This window comes from Arachis hypogaea, chromosome 18 (genome assembly GCF_003086295.3).
Source record: "Arachis hypogaea cultivar Tifrunner chromosome 18, arahy.Tifrunner.gnm2.J5K5, whole genome shotgun sequence".
In the NCBI taxonomy this organism is placed as follows: Eukaryota; Viridiplantae; Streptophyta; class Magnoliopsida; order Fabales; family Fabaceae; genus Arachis; species Arachis hypogaea.
In genome coordinates, this window is record NC_092053.1 from 132,394,735 (window position 1) to 132,400,734 (window position 6,000).

Below are 6,000 nucleotides of genomic sequence, written 5' to 3' on the forward strand. Positions count from 1 at the left end.
GAAGCGAAAACATACTAATAAATGGTCTACCTTGATTCCAGTTGTGGTAATCCATATCCTCTAAGTATATCCCATTTTTCAAAATGGTCCTTACCTGGCATTCCATGTTTGACATAATCTTCCGATAATATTATTTGAACAAGCACTTGTTCCTGTAACCATGGGTTTATGAGATACAATGGATCTTATTTTAGCATATCATGTTACTTGCTATATTGAGATACTTACTATTACTTTCATGTTCTGGAGCCTTTGTTCCTCGCCATGTTTTGGTGATAACACATCGAAATAATAGGTTACCTTGTCTACGATGCTAAAGACTATAAGATACCAATGACCAACCTTCTCCTTAACTGGTATATATACCTAAAATTTGAAAATTTTTTTGATTTAAATATCATGTACACAACAAATGATATATATACCTAAATTAGTTTTGTCCTCTAATTTTAAATACTTAAATTAGTTAAGGTCAGTGGATATACCCACTTAATATTCTTGTTGGGTTGCATAAAATCTTTCCCATAGTCTCTGAGCAAGTCATCCAGTGTTTTATCTCTAAAGATGTCCTCCTGAAATTTGATAAATAATGTATAGCATAACACACAAAATATGAGACTAGTCAATTCAAATTGTATTAAATCCAGTTAATCATTTACACAATTGTACAAGTTTCTCGACATAACACTCATATTAGACTTACTATATGCTACATTGTTACACATATTTAGAATTGTTATACTTAATAATTGAGATTACCGCAAACAATGGTGGTAAGCTCCATAGTATCCTTTTGTTACTCTGTTCATGTGTTGTTCTAATAACCATCAGCGTAAACACCTGCAGTTTTAAGGTAATTTATATTATTGTTTCGATGTGTAAATCACTGAAGAATTAATGAGTTAGTGTTGTTAATTTTATGGAATTTTAATTCTTAAATGCAAACCTCTTCTGAAATCTCATGCCCCGGACACATGCATGTTAGCTGCGCTCTAGAGATTCTGCAGTCCCCATGCTTAATGATATCCTCTCTACAATAGAGTTCAGTGAATTGGATAAACAAATTTTAGTTCAATGTCATCTTCATGTAAGGTTTCGATTGGAGACACTTAAAAAGCAGCAACTTACTCCCCATCAAGTGATGAACAAAAGATATATGCTCCGATTTTCTCATGTTCTTTTCTTAAATTCATCTCAGGGACTGGTTTGAAAGTGAATGATAACTCCACTAACGATGCAACATCGTGATTGACTTTTTTTCCTGATAGGATTTTCCCTCTTGGTGCAGCAGCTTGGAGATGGAGTTGAGTACTTAGTGTTTCAACGAGGGTACTGCGATGGTTATTCTTTGGTGGGACAGTGCTTGAGGCATTTCCATTTGACAGCATATGCTACGTTTTCCCCATCCATCAACATTAGTAACAGAACCATATCACAAGATAAAAAATGATAATACAAATCGGAAAATTCATAAGATGCAAAGTGTTACCGGTGTTCGAAATCTTGCCGTGCTACCTATTGCCACTAAATTTCCCTTAGAATTGGTGCCAGTGGGAGCTTTCTGGGTTGGCTTAATCCTATGCGGTGGATGAGACATGGTTGTAATCACGTGACTCCTTGGAGTTACCACCCTGTTAATGGATTTTGGAGGTGGCATATCAACTGTATTGACTTCAAAAACTTCCTTTGGGTCCTCATCGACATCAGTAAGCAAGGTAATCAGGTCCGTTTCTTTATCCGTGAGCTTAAAATTTTTTTCCTGTGCTTTGAGTTTGGTAGTAGATGCTGATTTTAGTTGTTGTTGGACCCTCTCAGTGGCACCTTCACTGAACACACCTGGATGAGGTGACCTCATTCTCTGTTTCTTCCTCCGCCCTCCTTTGATCCCACTACTTGAGTCACCGTTGGCAAGAAGGATAGACTCGACGTGAGCCAGGGCGTTTATCTGCGTATCAATTTTTTTTTCAATGTCGTCAACCTTTTCCCGGAGTAGTCGTATCTCAGACAGCAGAATATCCATCAATGTGTTATTCCCCTCCATATTGAAAATGGATGAATCGATGATCCTTGCATTCTATTGCGTACGCATTCTTTTGTGGGGGTGATTTGCTACTGAGGAGTGTATGTGTCTTTTCGACTTCAGCCACCTTATTTGCTTACACATGGCTACACAAATTCGCCAAATTAGAAAAGCACATGTGTAGACACTAATGTCCTACTACTACTGCCAGTGAGTGTGACATAATTTTGTCTCTTTTGTGAGCCTTAGCAAATAGTACTGCATGCTCTCTCTTTTTTGAGTGTGTTTGTTGAGGTTGTACCTGTATACCAGTCGCCCAGGCTGTATTGACAAAGTTGTGGACATATATGTGGTCTGGTTTGTCCTTGACATAAGCTTTTGGGTGGTGATGATATGAATTTTTGATTAAAAATCATGCCTTTTCTTAGAAATTTATTCTAATAACTGTGGGTGGTAGTGAAATTAAAGAATTTAAATGACCTAAAAAAGCTTATGTGGAAGTGTATAGACTAAGGTGTCGTTAGCTTAATTAATAGTAAGTTTAGACATTAGATAAAATTACATTAAAAATAAGACATAATAAAATTAGATTAATTAACAGTTAACAATTTGACAAGAGGTGAACCCTTTCAAAAATACTAAATGACAATCAAAATTTACCATTTTAAATAAATATTTAACCAATTATAAATCTTAAATACTAAATTTTAAATTATAAACTTATAAAATAAATTCTTGTATGATATTATTTTATTAGTAAGAAAAATTTAGCAAACTCTTTCTATATTACTTTATTTGATCTTCATTTAATACTCCCTCAATTAAAGACAGGATCAGATGTGTGGGATACTGGTATCACATAGGCTGTATAGTAATCCGATAGTAAGTAACTATTATAATCAAACAATAGGCTATTATCATTATGTAATCATATACTATGACAACCATAACTCATGCGACCATCTCTCGCATTTGTCCTCCCAACTGCATTGCTCAATATTCATACATGATCGTGCCTTGTCCAGAAATTTTCTGCACAACCATATTTTGGCGCCAATATGAGTCCATACAACTTCCTATATCCCATATTATTCCCTATATAACATATGTTTCACAATTCACTATTACACAGAAGGAAAACCAGTCACAGAAAAAACTCTTCAATGGAATTCCTGAACTTGGAGGCATTTGACATCACTGGCTCTGTTTCACAAGTTTACGACAGGTAACAACATTAAGATTGCAACTTCAGTGTGTATTTTAATAAAAGTTTTTATTTGTTGGGTCCAGGTATACTAACTTATCTAACTATATTGTTCACCATATGCTTGTAGTGATGCTTTTGCCAAGGTTGAAAGCAACCATGACCATGCTGTCCCAGAAAAAATGGTGGAAGTTGGACAAGTTGACAACACCAATGGAACAGAGTCTCTGCATGGAGAGTCTAAAGAAGGGACACATGCAAACTTCAATTCTAATGGAGTTTCGATTGAGACCCCGCATGATGCACAACAATTGAATGAAGTAGTTGGAGGTGGACAAAACATGCTCTTCGTAGGCTCGAAACAGCTGGATCCTTCCCAACACGGCTTTCATATGTTTAAGGAGAGTTTGGCCACTGGGACGTGCCAACAACTGGACATGGAGACAAGGCAATTCATGCGGCAGCTGATAAGACTCTTTGAGGTAAAAAATTCAAAATAAAATTATTATTATTATTATTATTATTATTATTATTATTATTATTATTATTATTTAATGGCCTGTCATTCACAATGCTCTCTGAAGTTTTTTAAACATTTATATCAAGCCAAATGCTTCATTGTCTTGTAGGAGCAACAAGTTCAAATTAAAGAGCTGAAGGGCTCAGTTGAGAAATTACAGGCTGAGAAAGAACCAAAAAATGATCTTACTGAGAAGCCTGCAGAAGATTTAATATATATTGATTCTGATGACAATTTGGTTTACACAAACAAGGAAGAGAAAACCCCAACTAACTTGGTTCCTTCTGGAATTCATAACATCTCTCCTATAGCTCCCGATACTGAAGAGAATTTAGTGCAAGCTCCAGCCTACACCAATATCATAAGGAATAGGTTGTTCAGGACCCCTTTTACTAGAAAACCAAAAAAGGAGAAGGGAACAGGTTTACCTACAGTTAACAGTGCAGGTAATCAGGGGCCAACCAGGAAAAGCCCTCCGTTGAAGAGGCGTTGTGTAGGCCAAGGATCTCGTCGGACCAATGCTACCACAAAGGTACCTTGTTTAATTTTGTGCTAAACTCAATCACAGTCAATAATATAGTTGCATTACTTTGTCTCTATAACTTGTATTAAATATATTTTTTGTGCAGAGCGGGAGAAACAAGTTCAAGGTAACACCTGCAATGGACTTCAATGATGTGCAAGCCAGGATATTTGCATACATTTTCAACAGCGGAGTGTATCAAGAGTAAAAATCTGAACTTTATGTGTTTGCAATATCATAAAAAAAGACAATAACCACATAGTCAAATTATAATTATTGATTAATCCATGTGTTCTTGTTGACTCTACAAAGGGAGTATCTGGTGAAGATGGGCGAAATGACAGCTACAAGAAAAATCATGCATAGCCTTCTTCCTGAAAATGATATAGATGAATTGGTCGTGCAAATGCTATGCAAAAACGTGACACTTGCTCAATTTGCTTACCCTGACCCCTACATTTGGTGTCTTCCTCCCACTTTTGCGGTTAGTTAGTCCAATTGCATGAAATATTATGAATATTGTGATCATAACATAGCATATTTTAATAGAGTTTATCAACTATAATCCAATAATTTATTTAACATAAATTTTGATTGATAGGAGGATGTGCATGAGAAAATGAGTCAAGCACTCATGCAGATGGAGTATATGGACACTTGGATCAAAGCATCAACACAACTGCAATATGTAAGATGACCCTCTCCTTTAAATTCTACAAAATCTTTAATTTGGATACAGTATTGTTTATTGTTACCTTTAAGTTTAAAGGTCCTGTGTATTAAGAGTAATTATGATATGTGAATATCCTATATGCTATCTAATTAATCCAAATTTCAAGATCTATGTGCCAATTGAGGATCTCGGTGCCAATTGGTTTGCGATGGTAATTGGAATGCACCAAGAGGCTTTATATTACCTTGACTCTAATCCACAACCGTACTTGGTTAGAGATAGAAAGGCTCGGATGCGCGATGTTGTAAGGCTTCTTTTCATAAGATCAAAAATTACAAATCAGGTGCTTGCTATCAAATAATTTAACCACTCAAAAATTCTTGGTAATTTGTAGGCCAGAATGTTGTTCAAAATAACAAGTGAATGCTTTGACACGGATGAGAAATTTCTACCCCATGGCTTACCGGATTGGCCAATTATAGATGGAAAGGGCATACCAAATTGTCGCAGCGGGTAGTTGTTAAGCCACAAAAAAATATTTAGCTGATAGTATAATTAAATAACATTGTATAGTAATTGTTTGTTGTTACTGCAGCACCAATTCTGCTAGCTGGGTTATTTCATGGATCAACATGGAAAATCAGTTTGATTATGATCTCCCAGGCATGGTGAGCTACCTGGCTTTGATTACTAATTCTTATCACTATATTAATCAAGGCAATTTCTTTTATTATTTTATTTGAAAAGATAATTGAGTTTCTCGTATAAAGAAAAACATTATTCATTGGATTGCAATGGGGAGGACATTAAGAATGTTAGAAATTATCCTATCATTTATCCCATCAAATATATATACTAATAGATAACCAAACTCTAACAAAATATAAATTTCATGAAACAGTTGGAACACAACTTGCTTCGTGCTAAGTTAGCGGTGGACTTGGTTACTAGTCCCTTCAATCAGTTGAAGAATGAGATTCTTAAAGATGCAATTGAGTGGGAGAAGCACCAGGTGGGAGCATGAAGGACCAATACCTAAGCATTTTCTTTGTGGCATATG